General features: G+C 36.3%; 1 protein-coding gene across 4 annotated transcripts in view; it reads right to left on the minus strand.

Annotated features, from left to right (window-relative positions):
• The window catches only part of ACSL4 (acyl-CoA synthetase long chain family member 4), a 96,448-nt gene extending 80,907 nt beyond the window's left edge, over positions 1–15,541 (minus strand). For 2 of the 4 annotated variants that reach the window (XR_014020021.1, XM_081277379.1), the window contains exon 1: positions 14,806–15,541. The gene's annotated coding sequence lies outside the window, so the exon portion shown is untranslated. The remainder of the gene's footprint in view (positions 1–14,805) is intronic. The other 2 variants (XM_081277381.1, XM_081277380.1) reach the window with 2 other exon arrangements.
• Between the last annotated feature and the right edge of the window lie 6,693 nt (positions 15,542–22,234).

The raw sequence follows: 22,234 nt of genomic DNA on the forward strand, positions 1-22,234 counted from the left end.
GATTGCAAGTTGGGGACCAGTCTGAGCAACTTAGCAAGGACCTAAGCAACTCAGAAGACCTTGTCTCAAAATTAAAAAATAATAAAAAGGGCTATTAATGTGGCTCAGTAGTTAAGCACCCCTGGGTTAAATCCCTAGTACCAAAAAGAAAAAAATCTAAAATAAAATGTTAATTTAAAAATAAGCCATTTAGTAATATCACATTCTTTAAATATGGAAGTACAAACTAAAAACTTTTTTAGAAACTTGAAAAATCCATATTTTTTATACTGGGGATTTAACTCAAGGTGTTTTGTCAATGGGCTATATCCTTAGCATTTTTTATTTTTTTAGAGAGAGAGAATTTTTTTAATATTTATTTTTTAGTTTTTTCGGTGGACACAACATCTTTTTTTTTTTATTATTTTTTATGTGGTGCTGAGGATCGAACCCAGCGCTGCACGCATGCCAGGTGAGTGTGCTACGGCTTGAGCCACATCCCCAACCCCTAGCATTTTTTTTAATATTTATTTTTTAGTTGTAGGTGGACACAATGTCGAATCCAGTGCCTCACGCATGCTAAATGAGTGCTCTACCACAACCCCAGTCCCATTCCCTAGCATTTTTTTATTTTTCATTTTGATGCAGTGTCTCATTTAGTTGCTTAGAGCCTCATTAAGTGGCTGAGGTTGGCCTTGAACTTGTGATCCTCCTACCTCAGCTGGAGGATCCCGAGTAGCTGGGATTACAGGTGTGCACCACCACATCCAGCTTAGAAGAATCAATTTGATTAAGCCATCCCTATATAAAAAAAAGGCATATAGTGGAATAAATCTTTGACAGTAAGTCACTACTCCTCCTATCATTACAACAGAAAATTGTAAAGACAATTACATCACATGTCTTTTCCTAAACACAAGAGTGATGTTACCCTACTGGGCATAGTAGAGTCATTGAAACAGGAAAAAAATGGTTAAGTTTCATAAACATCATAGCTGAAGACTACCCATCATAATAACACACAGAATAGAGGACAAAATATACCAATGACAATCCATTTGGTTCACAGTATTCTTAAAAATCTATTTTTCCAAATTCTGGGTAGTTATAAGTGCATATGCATGCATTTGTTCAAGAAATATTCAGTGAGTATTACAATGTTTACACTCATGAAGCTTACTATTTGATAGGCAATATTTAAAATGCACAGAATAGAAAGCTAAATATATATGTAGAATAGGAAATGAAGGTCACCCAGGAGGCAATCCTCAACCCTATAACAATCTAGACAATTATAGGCTTTTTAAAAATTTAGTAATAACAGCTACCCTCCACGATTATCCAGTTATACCTGTTACTGCTTAGGTATTTGCTGGCTTGCCTAAAAGTGGATTTTCTTTTCTAAGTTTCTTCAAATATTTGGGCATGAAAAAGTATGCAGAGTAAAAGATGAAAGTGAGGTTCTAAAAGAGACCTAAAAGGGACCTTCTATTCTAAAAGAATAGACAAAAGAAAAACGCAGTGTCAAAAAGCACAAACAGAAAACTAAAAGATCCTGATCAATCTTACTACAGACTAGCCAGCTATTACACTCTTGTCTGATTATTTTATTCCAGCAAATGTGAAATTTGGAATAGGTCAGTTCCACTATAGAACACACCCAATGGAGGTTTCAGTACCTAAGTACGTAAAATACCTCGATATATGCACAGTTTAGCACAGTGCCAAAATAAGAACTCAGTGCTAGGATTATAGCTCAGTGGTAGAGCACCTGCCTAGCATGTGCAAGGCCCTGGAATCCAGCCCTAGCACTGCAAAAAATAAGAACTCTAAGAAAAGATTAAAAGAGAAGTACTAGAGTACTAAAACCCCAAGCAGATCAGAAGTGTTTTTTCCCCCATCTAATGAAATACCATTTAAGGAAAAGGGAGTTATGTGTCTCCAAACAAAGGTCAGTAAAGGAACCTGCTGCAATTTCAAGTGTTGATATTTCCTTCTAGTAGATATTGCCCATAAATCCCTAATGCATTTAGCTTTTGCTGAATAGGCAATTTATAATGCCTTTAAGATATCCATTTGCAGTTATTTCTATGATTATTTAATCTAAAATATATCATCTTTAAACTAGGCAGTAATTCAATACTTCTTGAAGCATCTGTAACCAATGTCAACAGCAATAAAAGATAAGAACATAGTTTGCTTTTTCATCTATATGAAGCAATCTGCTGCTCACTCTTCTTCAAAGACAAAACCAAGGTCAACACAGAGGATGGTTTTGAAATGTTTCCTCCTACCATAAATCATCTTGAGCTCTGTTGGTTATGTGAGAATATCTTACAGGCCAGACTTTTTAAAAAAGAATAAGAAAAGGTATCATCGAAATGCTTTTAACACCCTTATCTTATGGTTTCTAGGACTGCTATGCCTGAAAATAAAAAAGAACAATACTGAAGTTCAGAGCCTGGTGCCAAGTCCAGTCAACATGGTAATCTTTCAGCAGCAATGTGGCAGTGCCAGTAAAAGCAGGGGGGAAATGATGTAGCAGTAGCAGGATGTGGCCAAAAAACTTGGCCAAAACTCAAACTCCTAAAATTTAGATCATTCCAAGGGACAGTTTTATCCAACCCAAATAGGTAACCCTACAACTTTCAAATATCATTGATTTTTCTTTAACTTTGGAGGTAGATGTCAATAGCATAGTTCACAGTTTAAGAATTAATCTTCCATCTTAAATTCCTGGTCACTTCTCCCAATGAAAAAGAAACGTTTTCCCATGATTCTGTGACAAAACGTTATATCTAGAAAAAACTAGACAAATAATAAGACCTTAAGTGCTTATTACCTTAGCTAGGAATGATGTCAAAATTTAGAGAAATCACTGTAAGTTGAAAAACAATATGTGTAACCAAAGTCAGTTACTCCAAAACGATTGCTTCCATCTTATTAAAATCACTAAAGCAGCATGTATGTATTGAATAACAATAATCCCACCTTTGATAAAGAATGATAGAGTTTTAACTCAATTTTGCTAATGTTCACTGGCAACTGATCATCAAATTAAAAACTGCAGAGCTTCTCAATATATTACTTAGCTTAAGGAACCCATAGGTACACCTTGGTTTTTAAATATGTCTCTTAAGTACGAGCTGGATTTGAGATTCCTGGTTTTCAAAACTCAAGGAGCTCCCTGGCTATAGACGGTAAATTCAATGCTACTTCCTCTACATCTTCGGTAATGCCCTAATATAGCATCCACCTCCTGTTTCCTGCTGGCAGTGTCCTGAGAAAGATGACCCTTCAAACAAAGGTGGGGGAGGAAAGTGGTCAACAGCCTTCCCAAGTTGAGGACAACTGGAAACAAGATGTGAGCAGACAAATACATTGTCCATATTATACAAAGTATAGTCCTTAGTGTTAGGGGTTTTGTTTTTGTTTTTGTTTTGGAGAAAAAACATCAGTATTTGAAAACTGTGTTAGGAAAAAATCCCCAGTTTTCTATTAGCATTGCAATTATATAAGTCAGTCACTCCATAGAAATATTTCAGGTAAACAAACAACAATGGTAAAAATGCAGAGTACCACAGGGATAAGACGGGGGTTGGGGAGCTACCCCACCACTGGAACTTCTTCCTCCCAAGTGCCAGAGCTGTCACCTTTATAGAGCACTTATGTTTATTTATACTTTATTATTATACCCCTACTGAGCTAGGATTCAAGACAGCTGGCTGGGCTGGTGTGTCTTTTTAACTCCACTAACTATTTTATAATCCTGGGGCTAAGAATTACCAATCATTCAGTTTTTAGCCAAGCAAATCCCCAAAATAAATGCAATGATATGGCTGACCTGTTAAAAAGTGATGTTGGTGAACTCCATTTCAAAAAAGGAATACAAAATAAGGCAGGGGCATTCAACATGAAGATTTTCAATTTTACAATTAGTTGTCTCTTATAAAATAGCCTGTACTTTAATACCACCTGTAATGAAGTATGGTACCCACCAAATCCATGGGAGATACACTCCAAGACATTCTTCACATGCCTGAAATTGTGGCTAGCACTAAACTCTATATACACTATTTTTTCCTAAACATACATATCTTTGATAATGTTTAATTATAAATTAGACACAAGAAGAGATTGTGATAAAAATAGAATAATTATCACAGCATACTACAATACAAAGAATTTAAAACTTATAAACTGATTATTGCTGGAACTTTCTATTTGATATTTTTAGACTGGTTGATTGTGGATAACTAAGACTGTGGGTAACTGAAACTGTAGAAAGTGAAAACCTTGGGTAAAAGGAACCTCCTGAATTCTCTGAGGGCTATTTCCCAAAGAAAGCTTCTCTCCTACAAATATTTTAAGATTTAATTTTTTTGGAAATCAATATAATGTTACAAACCAATGTAATTATGTTTATAAATGAAAAGAACCTGCTTCCACATAAAAATTCTGACCTAAAACCAAAATCTAAGTAAAGTGGTTACAAATTTCTAGGGAAATTTTTGAGTTGCATAACATCCTTAAGAGGTCAGTCATTTTGCTTAAAAATGTATAACATGTACCAGTGTTTGAATGAGAATGAGAATGCTGACTATTTGGGGAAATAAGCACTACATGGATTCCCAATTAAAGGTTGCATAATTCATCAAAGTTGCACCTGAGCCCTGACTTTTCTAGGTCCCAGGTTATGGAAACAACTTGCATCTTGGAAACTCTTAACTTACTCAGTAAGGAATTGTTTAGGTGCAGAGGATCCCAATGCCTTCTAAAACCATTTTGGGCTTGCCTTGCTACCTGACACTTTCTGCACCCCAAATATTCCACCAAAGACTTTAAAACATCCTATAACATTGTAATTGACCTTTGACCAATTTCAGAAAGTGGTGATTCCAAATTGTTGGAATACTTGCTTTTCTCTTTTCTGCCCTATTTGTCTAAAAGACATTCATCTGACAATTGTTATGAATACTTCTGTTCTATCCTTCAGTAAAGTTATCCTTTTTCAATTATTCTTTTAGGCTACTTCTCAACTTGGTATCTTCAGTGGTTATGTGGAACACAGCATCTTTTGCTTGGATTCATTCCATGCAATATTAGTGTGAGCTCTCTTCTCAAAGTCATGACTGAATTTTAAGCTCATTCACCAAGTTCCTGTTTCCTGTCTGAGGGAACTTTTTAGCTTTCAGTTCATATGAGAAATAGAAACATATTCTGAGCACAGTGAAGGATCACCATCTTCCTAGCAGTAGCAGCTCTGCCCACTTCTTTAGGCTTTCTTTGAAGACACATCAATCAGGTACCCTCAGGGGAGTGGTCCTTCAAAACCTATCATTACTTTCTTACAGTATTAATAGTTTAAGCACACATTAAAGGTAATAAACAAAATACCTAAGAGAAAACAGGTATTTCATCATGCCTTTCCACTGTATTAACATCTAACAACCACTAGAATCCACTATTAACATTTTCAACACCTCTTTAATAATCTAATCACACATCCCCTTCCCATTAATCAGCTGAGAACTAGGGAACCTCTACCCTGACTCCCCTGTAAAGTCGGCTAACTTGGTAGCACCTCTGAGAGAAAACTCCTGCTATAAAATCAATTCTAAAAAGGCCAAGATGCATATAGTCGTGCAAAATAGAGGCTGTTTCCATCATCATAACAAAAATATGGGTGGCTAGGCAGATCCTTAATCATTTTAACACCTTTTATAAAATGCACAATTGAATTTGTGGAAAAAAATGATTAAAGGAACAAAAAGTCTTCATCACAAAACAATGTATTTTTGCCTTTAAACCCCACAGCATAAACCCAGAGGATATTATGGGCCTTCAGTGGATATGTTTAATAAATGCCTATAAATGATAAGAGAAAGAGGTATACAGACATAATTGCCCAAATCTATCCTGGTTATCCATCACAGCTCTGCTCTTCATTTTCTAGAGGGATATACAGAAGGTGACTGACATTGCTACAGATACCAAGATTTTTTTTTACTCTTGTAAATTGTAAAATAATATAACTTTGTCATGTGTAACTTTAACCAAAAACTAGACACAGCTGTTGGTTTTCTTTTACCAAAAATAATCATTTGGGTTAAGTTTTTTAAATGTTCATGAAAATATACAAGCTTCCTAATGACATTTTAATGTAATTCACTTATATATCATCACTAGCAACTACAACTTAATTGCAGGCAAGCACTGTATAATGATGTTTCCATCAATGATGCACCATATATATGATGGTAGTCCCATAAGATTACAGTGGAGTTCACAAATTCCTATCACCTATGAAAGTTGTAGTGCAATACATTACTCATATTTGTGGTGATGCTAGTGTAAACAAAATTACTGTTCTACCAGTCATATAAAATCATAGCATATATAATTATGTTCAGTAAGTGTGCAGTGGGTTATTCCACCTAGGTTCACACAATGACATAAATCAGACCAAAAAAAAAAAATCTACTAACGACACATTTCTCAGAACATCCCCATCACTAAGAGACATATGACTGTAACATGTTCACAGTTACATTTAAAATATTCTGTTTTGAACTGGTCAACACCAAGAACATAAAGCTTCCTTGACCATTTGTTTCTGGTGACCATAACTTTTTTCAAGATTATAGTTTTTCCTAGAAACTGGTTATTTTAACTAAAACATTACATTTACATGGTACAATGTTCTTATAGTCTCACCAGACATCTTTTTCATTCACTCAGTTACTGATCCTGAACAATGTTCCCAGTATAGTTTTAAGTTAAAGGAAACAAGTTTATGAATCAGTATGTATAGTGACAACCCATTTTTGTAGAAAGATGATATACATGTGTGTGCACCTGTGATTACAAGCATGTATACATGTGTTTTAAAAACACTATAGAGGAGCTGGGGATATATAGCTCAGTTGGTAGAGTGCTTGCCTCGAATGCACAAGGCCCTGAGTTCAGTCCCCAGCACCACAAAACAAACAAACAAACAAAAAAAAAAAAACACACCTACAATAGAATTGTATAGGGTAAAAAGTTAAAGTTATATTAAAAAAAAAAAACCTGAGTGCTCACTTACCTACAAGCCATTACATTTCTAGCACAGTACTGTTATGTAATAAAGAAATCATATTGTAATTACCCTTCAGTGTGCCAATGTTTCATATATTAATCTTCAAAATTACTAATAAAAATAAATTACAAATTGTTTTAAAACCACTATAGAGGGGTTGGGGATATAGCTCAGTTGGTAAAGTGCTTGCTTTGCATGCAAGCACTGTGAGTAAAATCACAAGCACCACACACACACACACACACACAAACAAAAAAAAACACTATAGAATTTTATAGGGTAAAATGTGGCCTTCCTCTAACAGCACTCCTTTTTCCTCTAGGGGTAGCTACTCTTGGTGTGTTATCAATCAGACCTTTTTTGTTATCTGTACCAATGATAAGGGTTTATTTGTTTTTAGATAAGTGGAATTACGGTACACAACTGTACACCTCATCTCCTACTTAACAACATTCTCTAGAACTCCTATGTCAGTTCAAATAGGTCTCTTTATTTTTTCCTTTAATTGCTCTATGGTATTCTACAGTACAACCTATTATTTAAATCATTCCCCTACTGATGGATATTTAAGTTTCTGCCAAGTTTTCACTGTAGTGACACCTTATATAGCTTTATATACATGTGGAGATATTCCCCAGAATTGCTGGATCAAAATATATGTACATTTTAAAATGAGAGGATTAGATTATTATTTCTCAAAGACCTGTACAGTGTACGACTGTGCTCATTTGCTAAAAGTAGTTATGTTTAGTTTTTTTCTAATGTAGTTGGTGAAAAATGGTTTACATTTCCATATTTTCAAAAATATTTTTTAGTTGTAGATAGACACAATGCCTTTATTTTATTTTTATGTGGTGCTAAGGATCGAACTCAGTGCCTTCCACATTCAAGGCAAGCACTCTACTATGGAGCTACAGCCCCAACCCACATTTCCCTAATTATCAGAGTGAATTTGAGCAACATTTCTTTTTTATTCATCATTTTATTTATTTTTTCTGAGAAATTCCAACTTATATTCCTCTGCAACTTTTTTAATGAGTGCCTGCCTTACTTATCCATAGGATCTCCTTATATATCATGCATATTATATGACAGAAGCCCTTTATCTAATGTGATTTAGAACAGTTGATGGTTAATTAAAAAGTTAAATTTGGGTGAAAATTATTTTTAAATATGCATGACACACATTTTATTTTATCAGTGGAAAATGTACAATCATTCACCAACATTTTGATATAGGGCCATGAGGCCAAGACTTTTGTCTTTAACTCCAGGCCCACTGATTGTATACAACTTTAAACTGAATTCTTAGGACAAAACTTCAAATAATTTAAAAGATACTTACAAAGCAATGTGAGTGTAAAACTGTTTTGATTTCTACATTAATTTTACACAAATATATTATAGTTGTCCTAGCCATACCTACTTAGTATTTCCCTTAGCAACTTGTTTCCAACTCTTCCTAAAACACTCAATTGTTTCAATATAATGAAGCTTACATAACAGAATTGTGTTTTCTTCAATATCTACCCACTCCCCAACACTATCCTCCACCCCAATGTAAGATGCAAACCCCAGACATTGTACTACTTCATCTGCAAATTTTCAGTAAGAGCTCCAAATCTCCCAACTTGTGTTTGACCAGGTTACAAAATATTAAACAAATTACATGTTTAAAAAAAAACATGTACAACCAAACTATACAGGTTAAATAATAAAAACATCTTGGTGTACAAGCACACTGGAATGCTACAAAATAACCTACTAATAGCAAAGTTTCAGTGATAGGAAATTGAACATCCTCATTTAATGTGGTGATTCAGGTAAGTGGAAGTCAATGAAAGTTTCTATTGCATATGTGGAAGCTATTTCTCTCTAGTCTCACATTTACTTTTTCAACTTTCTAAGATGCCATACTTTCCAAAAGTACTAAAACTATGTACTTATATTTAAAAATATATCTTAATTTCTTTGTATGGTAAGAGGTGGGTATCCATTTCCTTGTGAATGCATAAGCAAGGGTCTTAAATCCATTTCCATTTTCAACAACACTGGGCAGTTAAAAGAACTAAAGTGTCAGCTTAACTTACAAAAGAAGGAAGCCAGGCAAACAAAATAGTAGACAATAGACAAAGTTCAGTTTGATAGCTTCATACTACTATATCTTTAAAGATCACATAGCAATTTCAGGAGCAAACGTGCTGCCCTGCCTGGCTTACTAATTACCAATCACTGTGACTCACAATTAAGATTACTCACAATTAAGATTACTCACATTATGATTGCATAGACCTCTAGTTGCCATACCTGTAAATTTACATTCACATTAAAATAACTAACACTTCAACAATAACAACAAAATAAATCTTTCCAACTTACTAAGATCGCTAACTTTGTCAAGAAAACAAATACAGTTTTCTGAATCACAATAGCCCCTGAAAATGTAAACAAAGAGTACAAAAATTCAAGGCAAAGTCTGTTAAATTTCCTTGATAACATAGGAAAATGATAATTTATAAGGTTGATTTATCTCTGGGATCAAACTTTTTTCTACAAAGGTCCAGAGAGTAAATAAGTTTATCAGGCCATAGGTCCTGTTTTAACTCTGATGTTATATTGTGAATACAGCCTGACAATACTTAAATGAATGGATGTGGCTGCATTCCAGCAGAGTTTATTTACTAAAACAGGTAATGGGTAGGATTGGCGCCACAGGGAACATTTTCCTGGTATCTACTTTAAACCAATGTTGATCTTCTTCAAACAGGAATATATTACACTAGCTGCAAACATAATTGAGCAAATATGATAACAATGAAGGGACAAGTGATAATTTCATACCACTTTGCAGAAATCAATATTCTCATAATTAATCACTAACTCTTTATATAAGCTCTTATGAGTACATATCTTTATGTTTTTATACTAAGGACTGAATCCAGAGGTGATTTCCCACTGAGCCACATCCCCAGACCTTTTGGGGGTTTTAAATTTTTTTATATATTTATTTTTTAGTTATAGTTGGACACAATATCTTTATTTTATTTATTTATTTTTATGTAGTGCTGAGGATCAAACCCAGTACCACACATGTTCTAGGCAAACACTCTACCACTGAGCTACAACCCCAGCCCTAAAATTTATTTTAAAAACAATTAAAATGAATGCTAAGTGCAACTGTAAAAGGAAAATATAGAGTTTGACCAGCCAAATTCAATAATCTTTTATTCATTATTCTAATAACAATGAGAAAAACTCACCAATACATGGTTATGATTCATGATTACTCAAAATGCAAAAGTAGACTTTCAAAGTATGTTTAACTGAGAACACAAAAATTTGTTCCTTGGGTTACTTATCAAAATCTTTGATGAGAAAACTTACAGTTTTGCCAAAATACTTTTAATTTAGAAAGTGAAACCAAAAACCTTCTTGACACATCATGTGTCTGTTTATTTTAAAATACACATTTTTTATGTTGTATGTGACAGCCTGGTGAAGTAGATGTCATATGTTTAAGGTACAAAAGGATGGGAGCCATTTTAATAAAGTAAAAGCATTTGTGACTATTCACATACTAAATTCAAGGCCACTTTTAAACAAAATATATTTGAGCTCTAGGATTACTGAAAGAGAAAATGCTCACATTGCTTACAGGAATAACTGATATTATACAGAGGGAAATAAAATTAAATAAGAAAAGTATGTAAGATCCCTTGACACCAAAAGCTTAGTCCATAAAAGGAAAAATTAATAAACTGGACCTCATCCAAACTTAAGCCTTTGTTCTGGAAATATCTCTGTGAAGAGGTTGGAAAGACAAGCTACAAATTAAAAGAATATACTTTCAAACCACATATCTAAAGGATTAGTATTTAAAATATATAAAGAACTCTCAAAACTCAACAGTTAAAAATGCAAATAGAAAATGAACAAAAGGCATGAACGGACATTTCACTAAAGGGGACCTAGAGATGGCAAATGGGCAAGTGAAAAGACATTCAACATGATTAGCTATTCAAAAATCACAAACTAAAATTATGGGAAGATAGTTTATAAACCCATTGGAATGGCTAACTTAAAAAACAGTGACAATGCCAAATGCTGGCAAGGATGAGGAACACTCATACATTGTTAATGAGGATGTAAAAAAATCATACAGCCACTGTAGAAAACAGTTTGACAGTTCCTTAGAAAACTAAATATGTAACTATCAAACAACCCAGCAATTGTTCTTTTGGGCAATTAAACCAAAGAAAGGAAAATTAATGGTCACAGAAAAATCTGTATGTAGTATTTCATAGGATCTTTATTTATAATAGCCACACCCCCCAAAAAATAAGACCCCAGAAACAGCAGATATCCTTTGAGAAGAGAATGATTATAAACACACATCAGTACTAGGGAATACTACTCAGCAATGAAAGGAACACAATATTGATAAAGGATACATTCTCTACATGAATCTCCAGGAAATTATGCCAAGTAGAAAAAAAGTTTGTTTCGAATGGTTACATACTGTGTGATTCCATTTATTTAGCATTCTTAAAATGACAAGACAACAAATGTGGAAAACAGATCAATGATTCCCAAGTGGCCAGGGAGGTAGGGAGATGTCTGTAGTTTGCCTCTGGTGATCATACCAATCTACAAAAGAGTTCATGTTAAAACTGGTGAAATCAGCTGGGCTCAGTGACACACACCTGTAATCCCAGAGGCTGAGACTGGAGGATTACAAATTCCAGGCCAACCTGGGCAACTCAGTGAGACCTTGTCTCAAAATAAATAAATAAAATAAAGAGGGCTGTGAACTCAATGGTATAGCATCCCTGGGTTCAATTCCCAGTACCACCACCAAAAAAAAAAAAAAAAACACTGGTGAAATCTGAATAAAATGGCCAGATTGTATCTATTTCAATTTCTTGGTTGTGATGTTATAATATAGTTATGCATGATGTTACCATTATATATATTACATGTATCCCCAATGGTAACATCATGTATAACTATATTATATATATGAGACAATCTACAACTATGTCAAAATTCAAAGTCAAGAAAAAAAGAATATGTAAGACAAGTCTTTTTTGCTAAGGGCTCAGCAATTGAAAGTCAATGAAGGAAACAAAAGTAATTCTGAATAGTCTATAGGCTATAGTTAATACAATCATCTCCTCCCTTATGGAACCTTAACTTCCCCCAGGATTTTGTTTTTGTCTCTGGTTTGGTTTTTGTGTTTTGTTGTTGTTGCTTGTGGTACTGGAGATCAAACCCAGGGCCTCACACATGCTAGGCAAGTGCTCTACCACTGAGCTATATCCTTAGCCCTTGCTGCCACTTTCAATAACAATTAAATGCACATACATCTGTCTCTTCACAACCCCACCACGATCCCAGACTACATACTAAAAAGTAGAGGCTGTCTTCATAACCATAGTATTTTGAGGGCCTGGCACAAAATAAGTGACAGATGAGGGAACAAGCTAATTGAGTGAATAAACACAATGAATGAGATGTTTGCATATTCTTTTAAAGTTCTTAGCCAATAACAATTATAAGGCAGTATGTATACATTTCCTTACAAATTTCTAAAAGCAATGGAAGTTTAAAAACCAGTGTGGTATGTGTATGTGTGTGTGTGTGTGTGTATATGTGTGTGTGTGTGTGTGTGTGTGTGTGTGTGTGTGTATATACACCTTTCATTTACAAACAGAAGTTAACAATATGTCTGACTTTTGTAAAATGCTTCCCAATTTATAGACTTCCACATATAGTAAGGAAGTCACTAAGTTACAATGAATTAGGAATTAAGTATATTTAAATTGAAGCTAGCATATGCAGACCTTTGAGGAAAACATTCTAAATAGCAAATGATATATCAGGATTTATGACAAAGTCTCAATGTAAAGTGCATCACACACACACATATTCATCATATCTGTTGAGTATGAGTACAGAATTCAAATTGAGGAACTTCCAGATTATCCTACCAACTGTCTGAAGACACTTTAAAATGTGAAAACCAGGAAAGGTAAAGTGACTTGTTCAAGGTTACAAATATAAGTAGAGCTGGAACTAGTACATGAGCCTCTCCAGAGTCCCAACTCATTTTCTTCTCACTGAATTGGGCAAGACTCTTTGTCCAGCCATCTCATCTCTGACCCAAACACTCAAACAAAAACTTAAACTGAATCATTTGTGGGGTTTTTTTTTCAAATAGGGGTTTTCCAAAACACACAGAGATACACACACACATACACAAAACTGAATGTACTCAAAGTTAATTGTTGCATTACACTTTCCATGGATTTTTTTAGGTGTCAAATTACTTATGGTCTGATAAAGCACTCTAGTCTAAGATGGAAGTGTACTGACATTTCAATGTTTCATCTGCCACCTAAATGGCAGAGAGTGTTAATTGTAACAGGAATCTCACATGTCTCAGCTTTTAACTCAACTGAAAAGATGAGTTATTTTACAATTTAAGGAACAGACCTTACACCATTAGAATCTTGATTGGTATGCTTATTGGCAGTACACTTGCTGCGTTTTATCTCAAGAACATTTAATACTGTTGTTAGAAACAAAATAAAAGAAAAACTCAAGTTACAAACAATGATGGAAAAGTTTTCTCAGGTTAAATCTCCGTTATACAGCAACATGTTAATAAGCACTAATTTAGAGGTACAAGAATAAAAACACTAGAAGGAAACTTAGTTATGGTCTACACCAACATCCTTATTTTTGCAGAAGAGGAAACTGAGCAGTTGATTAAACAATTAACCAACAAATCAAACTGCTTAGTTTTTCAATGGGGTTCATTTCAGTGTTATTTTACACTTATTCTGCATTTCACCATCATTTCTCAGAGTGAGGATGAACTTTTTTTAAAGGTGAAAATAGCGAATAAAACAAGTTAATTTCAAGAGGGTGAAAAAAAATGCCATTGGAGGAGGAGATGCTGGAGTAAAAAGAGAAATGACGTCTTATTTCAAATATGTAACCGCTTGATGGGTTTAGGCAATGAATCATATTCTCCTAGGTTTTTCTGTGTCTGTAGACTTCAGCCACAGTTCTTTGGGGTACTCAAATGAGAGGAAGAGGAAGTGAATAAAGCTAATACTAAATACACAGCAGCAAGTGAAGGCAGGGATGTAGATATAAAGGACGGGGTTGGGGGTGGGGGAAAGCATGCTTTTGCTGGAATCCATCTGTTTTCTAGCATCACCTTTTAAAGGTATGGATGTTAACAGGATATAGGCATCTCTCAAATTCGAGAGGGCGGATGCTTCTGTAGCCAGAAGGACCCCTGGCTCTCAGAGAGTGACTGGGAGGGGACAAAATGGAGCTGAGGTCTAGGGGCGCCCTAAAGGTCGTTTGGAGGTCTAGCAAGTATTTGATGTACTCCTCTCAAAAGGGTCATGGCAAAGACTCATACTCCTATCAGGACGATGACTTTTGGCCTTGGGTCACGATAAGCGGCAAAAAGAGACAAGCCAATTCGCGAGGACCCCAGCCTCTACCAAAGGAGAAGATAGTGACCTCAGGAACCTTCCTGGCCTCAGGAGAGGCGGGAGGGTAGATTGGCCGGGCTCGGGAAGAAAGCGAGCGGATTCGGGGGAAAGGAATATCCACCTAGCCTCCTCCTGGCTCAGGTGAGCTATGCTAACCCCCAGGCAGCTGGAGCCCAGACACCAAAAGGCAGGAGTGTCGGGGCCGCAGCCTTGTTATCAGGGGTTACTCACCCAAGGCGCTGCCTTCCACGTCTTCGCTGCCGGCCGACGCCTAGCCCTCGGGAAGCTCACGAAAGGGAGCCGCGTGCCCGCGAGCACTAAGGCAAGGAGGGGCGCGCCGCGGAGGCCAGAGAAAAAGCCGCAGCAGCGGCGCGCGCACCCAGACAGCCGGCGGGGGCGGGGCGCGGCGCGAGCCCGGAAAAGACGCGCCCGGAGAGGCGGGAGGAGCGGGGGCACGCGGTGGTGTGGCTGAGCCGGCCAAATCGCAGGCGGCAGACGGCTCGGCCCACCCACATGCCCGCCCCCACTCGCCCCGGACGTCAGCCGAAAAGGCGGAGCAGAGCGGGCTCCAGCTGTAAAGGAAGGGTGCTGAGGGGGCGCGGAGGCGGCTAACGGCTCCTTGCGGGTTGCCGCTGCTCTCCGACTTGGTGGCAGAGCTGTCGAGTGTGTTTCCAAAGAGCCTGGTGCGTAATTGCGGAGAGATGCAGAACCGGCCCACGCCCACACCTACTTCGGCGGACTCCACCCCAGGTTGACAGTTCCCTTGAGGTTGTTTGCCAGATTCCCTTTAAAGAGACTTATCTTCGGACTTCATTGCTCTTCCTTTACAGAGAGATCTTAACACTCTGACTGAAGGCATTCCTTCTTCTGGAAGCCTGATCTAATGTTTCTCATCCGTTTATCTTGCCTCTCACTGCGTCAAGATCCCCACTCCCGCCCGCTAATGAAATAATCACAACGATGCAGGGTTTTCACTTTACGCCTTCCTTTTCCACGGCCCTGTAATGGCAAAAGAACTCAGAACTGATAAGAAAAAGTCACTGCAGCACTGTGACATCTTAATGGCCCTGATCGTTGTGAATAAGCCAATCCTACAAACGCCTTTCCCAAGAGATTCAAAAAATTATACTGGTAAAAATAAAATTCCAGCGAACTGTCTCAGGACTTAAAAAGGGACAGACGAAACTATAAATGAGCCAGGACAAACTGCCAAGAATATATCACCAAACGAAATAAATGTCAAGTATTCTTCCAGTTCCCTGGTGCATAATGGTGGACTAGCTTCCTCTTCCTGCTGATAATGGGCATTTCACTTTGCTTGCTATTTTCCATTTCCCCATAGAATTACCAGATATGCCTCACCCTCTCAAATTACAAACTACAGTACTTCTTAAAAGTGCGCATCAAAACCATCTGGAGCTCTTGTTTGAATATGGGTACCTATATAACCCCCATATGTTTTGATCAGGATTTAAGTGAGACTAAACATTTTGAGTTTTTAATAAACATCCCAGGTGACAAATCGGGGGCTAGCTGAGAGTACAGAGCTACAGTTTTTGTGTGTTACTGCTCTAAAGCCATAGTACGCATTTAATTTCCAACTGACCCAGTCACTTAAACATAATTTGCCTATAAATATTGCTGAGGCAGTCATGCAGTTTCCTTATTCAAGACTGACCTAGAAAGTTCAGGACTTCAAACAACAGGTTTAATTGTCATCTTTAATTTTATGAGATCTTGTTATTAATCCCAGAAATAGGTAATCGTTTCTCAGGGATGAAATTCACTGGTTACCTAGAGTATACAGAGAACTGATATCTGTAGTAGGGTTAAACAAAAGTTGGAAGAATGATCATCCCTGCCCTCAATACACTTAGTAGAAATAAAACAAACACAACATAGACCCAGTATAACACAAAAATCAATATGTTAGACTGAGATTAAAAAGAACTTGTAATTAAAGGGTACTTTTGCCAGTTTCCTTTATTATCATTCTCTTGGCCCAGAAATTTTCATTTAGGTAATTCATCTAAACATTGAGTCCTCAGTTTTCTGAGTTTCCTCCAAATTTACAAGATACAGGGGAAAGAAGTAACTAAAGCCTGATGATCCTTTGTTGTTGTGGTTGGTTGTTTGTCTATGTGTCTACAATATATGTATATGCATATGTGCATAATATAAATATATTTATCAGACCAACAATACTGTTTGTACTTTCAAGATCTTTATTATTTAAACTATTACTAATGCCCCCAGTTTTGGCATCTTTATTACCTACCATATCTCACCTTTTCCTTCATATTTAACCAGAATGAAGAAGAAAATCTTTAAAAAGGAAACCAAATATATCCGCCCTATTTCCAGCTCTTTCTTTTTCACGTTTTGGGAGTCAAAACAAACCTTTTATTTCTTGTCATCAAAAAATCTCCAACAGGCCTAGGGCTGTAGCTCAGTGGCAGAGCGCTTGCCTAGCATGTGTGAAGCACTGGTTTGATCTTCAGCACCACATTAAAAAATAAATTAATAAACAATGATATTGTATGTCCATCTACAACTAAATATATATATATATATATTTTTTTTTAAGAGAGAGTGAGAGAGGAGAGAGAGAGAGAGAATTTTTAATATTTATTTTTCAGTTCTCGGGGGACACAACATCTTTGTTGGTATGTGGTGCTGAGGATCGCACCCCGGTCGCGCGCATGCCAGGCGAGCGCGCTACCGCTTGAGCCACATCCCCAGCCCCTAAAAATATATTTTTAAAAAATCCTCCAAGAAGCTGGGTATGGTGGTGCATGCCTGTCATTCCAGTGGCTTGGGAGGTTGAGGCAGGAGGATCGTGAGTTCAAAGCCAGCTACAGCATCAGTGAGGCACTAAGCAACTCAGTGAGACCCTGTCCCTAAATAAAATACAAAATAGGGCTGGAGGTGTGGCTCAGTAGTCTAGTGCCTCTCAGTTCAATCCCAGTACCAAAAAAAAAAAAAAAAAAACAAAAAACAAAAACCCTCCAAGAACTACCACACAAGAGCAAAATATTCCCCAGGCAGCTTGTCAAACATTTCAGAGAAAACACTTGTACCATTGTTTACTACTTAGGAAGACAGAGATTACCCCTTTTTAAAAGATGAAGAAACAGATGCAAATAAAATAACTAGTAACAGAGCCTGGATTTCCTACCACACCAGGAGGCTTGCTGTTATATCAGCCTCACTAAGTAATGCATCCGTTCAGAACTATCAATTCACTTAGAAACTGAATAGATAAATATATGGAAATGGAAGAGTTAGGGAAATATACAGTGCTATTGAAAAATACAACATAAAAACACTGAAAACATGAAAATTAAACTTTCCAAAGCTACATAGAATTTAACAGGACCACTCCATTGGCAGGCACTGATATCTAGACCTTGCCTACTTTGCTCTTCTGTAACAAGAAGCTGAAACAGATAGCCAGGCTGCTCTTGACATTAGTTATTTATGGAAGAACAGAAAACAACTGTTCTTCATTAACTGTATAATAAACCTTTGCGTGCTAATCCTTATTCACAGGCTTGTAGAATAATAATTCAACTACGAGCAGTAGGACTTTATAATATTTGCATAGACAAGTTATTGTTAGGGTCTGCCATTATCAAAACTTGTTTTTTTTGCAGCACTAATAACCAGTACCAATACTGTCTTTAGTGGAGTGTCTGAAACAACTAGTGAAATCAGAAACCTAGGCAGATCTTACTGTGAATATAAATAACTTAAGATACTCCTTTCAAAAATGGACGGAGGAAGGGCTGGGTGTAGCTCAGTGGTAGAGCACTTGCCCAACCACACTTGAAACCCTAAAATCAATCTTCATCACCACAAAGGAAAAAATATAAAATGGTCAAAGGTGTAGTAGGTAGTCAGTCCTAAATATCAGTTTGGAGAAATGATTATTTTTTTTTCAAACAAACATTTCCCTACATTCCAGTACATTTTACCAGTTTTAAAACTAATTTGAAAGACAAAAACTAATGGAAAGACACTAATGACCCTGAATGGGAAGATGCAATATTATAAAGAGTCAGGTCTTCCCCAGTTAATCTATAAAGTCAGTGAAGTTTAAATCAAGATCCTAGCATAGTTTTAATGGGACTTAATTTCAGTTTCTCTCATGAAACTCATTCATTGTCTTTTTAAAGCTAATTCCTATCCCCCCCTAAATAAAATTCTCTGCAATTATCCTTGAAAATTGCCTTAGCAACTTTTCCAAAAAGAAAAAAAAAATTCTATTGTCCACAAGCCAAAATGGAGTGAAATGTGCTCTGATTGGCATTAAAACCTGCAAGAATGTTACCTTATATGTTTGCCCACTCTTTGTAATGGTTCTGGCCTAGTAATGTTAGGAGAAATAATAGAGCATCAGCCTCATAACTCATCCAAATCTTTCTTTCTTTCATATATAAGAATATTCCAATATGTGCCATTTTTTAAAAATATTTAATTTTTTAGTTGCGGTTGGACACAATACCTTTATTTTATTTTATTTATTTTTATGTGACTGAAAGGATAAATAAAAATAAATAAAAATAAAGGATAAATAAAAATAAATTTTTATGTGACTGAAAGGATAAATGAAACTGACGTTAAAATGTAAAGGACCGGGTATTGTAAAGTTTCTAAGCTGCAAAGCCTGAGTTAAAATGTAAAGGACCAGGTATTGTTAAGTTTCTATGCTACACTCAAAGCCTGAAATTCCTGTAGCTGTTAGTACAATTCCCGGGACTGCCCATTAAATAATCCCCCCTGACCACTTAGTTGTTTAACAACTTGGACCCAGTGCAGCTAGGCACGTAGGCACCTCAGGGCCCAAACCAATCAGTTTGAATATATCCCCCTCCTTAGGAATGACCTATCACTCCAGCCCGACCTGTTCCCGCCAATGAATGTACTAATCATGTTTGAGAATTGTTTGATTTTCCCGAGGTGTATGGTGATTTGTTAAAGGGGACTGTGATGTATGTAAAGTCCCTGCCCTCCCTAAAGAAGTGTACTTAAGCACTGCTCAACCCCTGCTTGGGGCTCTTGGCCGCTCTCCCTTCTTGAGTGAGCACGGAGCCCCAGTGCGCTGGATCCTCAAAAAACCCCCTTTTGCTGTTGCATGAGTCGGTCTCTTGGTGGTCTCTTCCTCCGTCGTTCGCCGGTCCCTTACACTGATGATTGAACCCAGGGCCTTGCACACACTAGGCAAGTGCTCTACTGCTGAGTCACAACCCCAGCCCCCCCCCCCCCAGTATGTGCCATTTTTAAAGACCAGTAAAATAACAAAAATTTTAAATGTTCCTTACCCAAAATCATCAACTACTAGAGCTGGGGGCCTGAGGAGCAGAGTAGCAGAGGAGAAACCATATGGGTTTTGGACTTAGGCCAGCCACCCTACACCACATTACATGACTTCTTTCTTAACCTCAGCCTTTTCATTTGTAAACTGAAAAGAATAATGGTACCTTACTCATAAGGCTTATCTGAGGGAAAATTAAATGAAATTGTGCTTATAAAACACCTGATTTATGGCAAGTGTATAGAAAATGTTGGCTATTGATTACCAAGTTCAACCTCCTTGCTTTACAGATGGGGGGGCGGGGAGTAAATTACAACCAGAACAGTCTTTCCCCATATTCTCTTATTATCATATAACTCTCATTAAAGCTAAGGGCTAAAGTCCTTGAGAAGTGGTCTACAGCCACTTCATTCACTAAATCACTGTCTAATTTCCAAGCCAATCCTCATTCCCTTCAATCCTTCAATATTCCCTTATGCCTTCTATGAAATGGACAAATCCCATATTTATATCCAAATATTCACTCTACTTGAGCCTTCAGAAATATATTTAAAGCAATCCTTCTTCAAACTTAAATATTGTAATAAAACTGTCTGATTCAAGTTATTGTTATTCAAATAGAAATCTTAAACAACATGTTCAAATAATACAAGCCAACATTCATTGAGCATTTACTATATGCTAGCTTATATACCAAGCACATTGCATGCATTAGTTTATTTAACCCTCAGAAAATCCTGAGGTCAATACCATTATTATTTCACAGGAAAACATGCATATAAATGAATAAGTAATATTTTACACATACATCTCAATATCACATAAATACACCTAAAAGAGAAGCAAAATTTCATTTTGTAACATCTTACTTCTATATTAGATCAAGTGTGAACCCCTCTCATGAGATGACATTTATAGCAAATACTTTGAAGGTGAACCCATAGATTTTAAGAGAGTCATTTTTAGCTATTATGTACACTAATCCAGACCACAGATAAAAACAACTTTCAGTATTTATGAAATAGTTAAGCAAATCTGATTTTGTTATCACAGGGCAAAGATTTAAGCAGGTGATCTAGATCAGTTTATGACTCAGTTTCTCTCTTTAGCTATATTGAGTTATGGTGAAAATTAGCCCCTATGTAAATAAAATGTAGTCCAGCTCTTTGTAGTTGTATTATCACTGTATATGGACTTAATACATTCCTCAAATGATATTTATAAAATAAACTTTCAAGAGCCTCCAACTCAGAATGTATGAGTGCCAGTTTCCTCATATCCTTGCCAAATGCCAAATTGGAATATTAACAATTTAAAAATATTGCCAATCTGATAGGCAAAAAAATGCTACCTCATTGTTGCATAATTTGCTTTCATTAAAAAATGTTTAATAACATTCTATATCTGTTTATAAAAGTAATAATTACTCATTGTTGCAAATATGAAAACACAAAAATATGTAAAGAATGATTTTTAAATTTACACTTCTAGCACCCTGAGGACAGCTGTTAATATTCTTGTTTTTTTTTTTGGGGGGGGGGGTACCAGGGATTAAGCTCCAGAGCACTTGACCACTGAGCCACATCCCTAGCCCTATTTTGTATTCTATTAGAGACAAGGTCTCACTGAGTTGCTTAGCACCTCACTAAATTGCTGAAGGTGGCTTTGAACTCAAGATCCTTCTGCCTCAGCCTCTCAAGCCAAGCCACTGTGATTATAGGCCTGTGCCACCATGCCGAACAAAACTGTTAATATTCTGAAATTCCATTTACCAGTTTCTTCTTTTTTAATAGTTATTTTTTAGTTGTAGTTGGACACAATACCTTTATCATGTTTATTTTTATGTGGTGCTGAGGATCAAACCCAGGGCCTCACATGTGCTAGGGAAATGCTCTACAGCTCAGCCACAACTCCAGCCCACCAGTTTCTTCTTAAGCATGTTTTTTTTTCCTTAAAATTGGAACTTTTTTATAAAGATAGTACTTTTTTTTTACTTAACGTTAAACATGAGTTCTCCTGAAAGTTTCTTAAAGTTCTTTAAAGACATAATATTCAAGAATGTGTAACACTCTAGCATTTGAGTGTCACGTAACATATTTAATCATTATTACTCCATTGTTTGTGGAACATTTAGGTTGGTCCCCCAATATTTCTGTATTAATGGTAAAATACATACAAACATGCTTTAAAATAAATTTGTATCTCTTTCTAATTTATTAGAACCCCTAGATGTAAATTTACTAAATTAAATTATATATTTTAGGTAATTGACTCATCATCAAATATTCTTTCTCTGATTTTCAAGGAAATTGAAAATAATTTATAGTTATAATTCTGTTGATA

The sequence above is a fragment of the Spermophilus citellus genome (genome assembly GCF_964194105.1).
Source record: "Spermophilus citellus genome assembly, chromosome: X".
Lineage (NCBI taxonomy): Eukaryota > Metazoa > Chordata > Mammalia > Rodentia > Sciuridae > Spermophilus > Spermophilus citellus.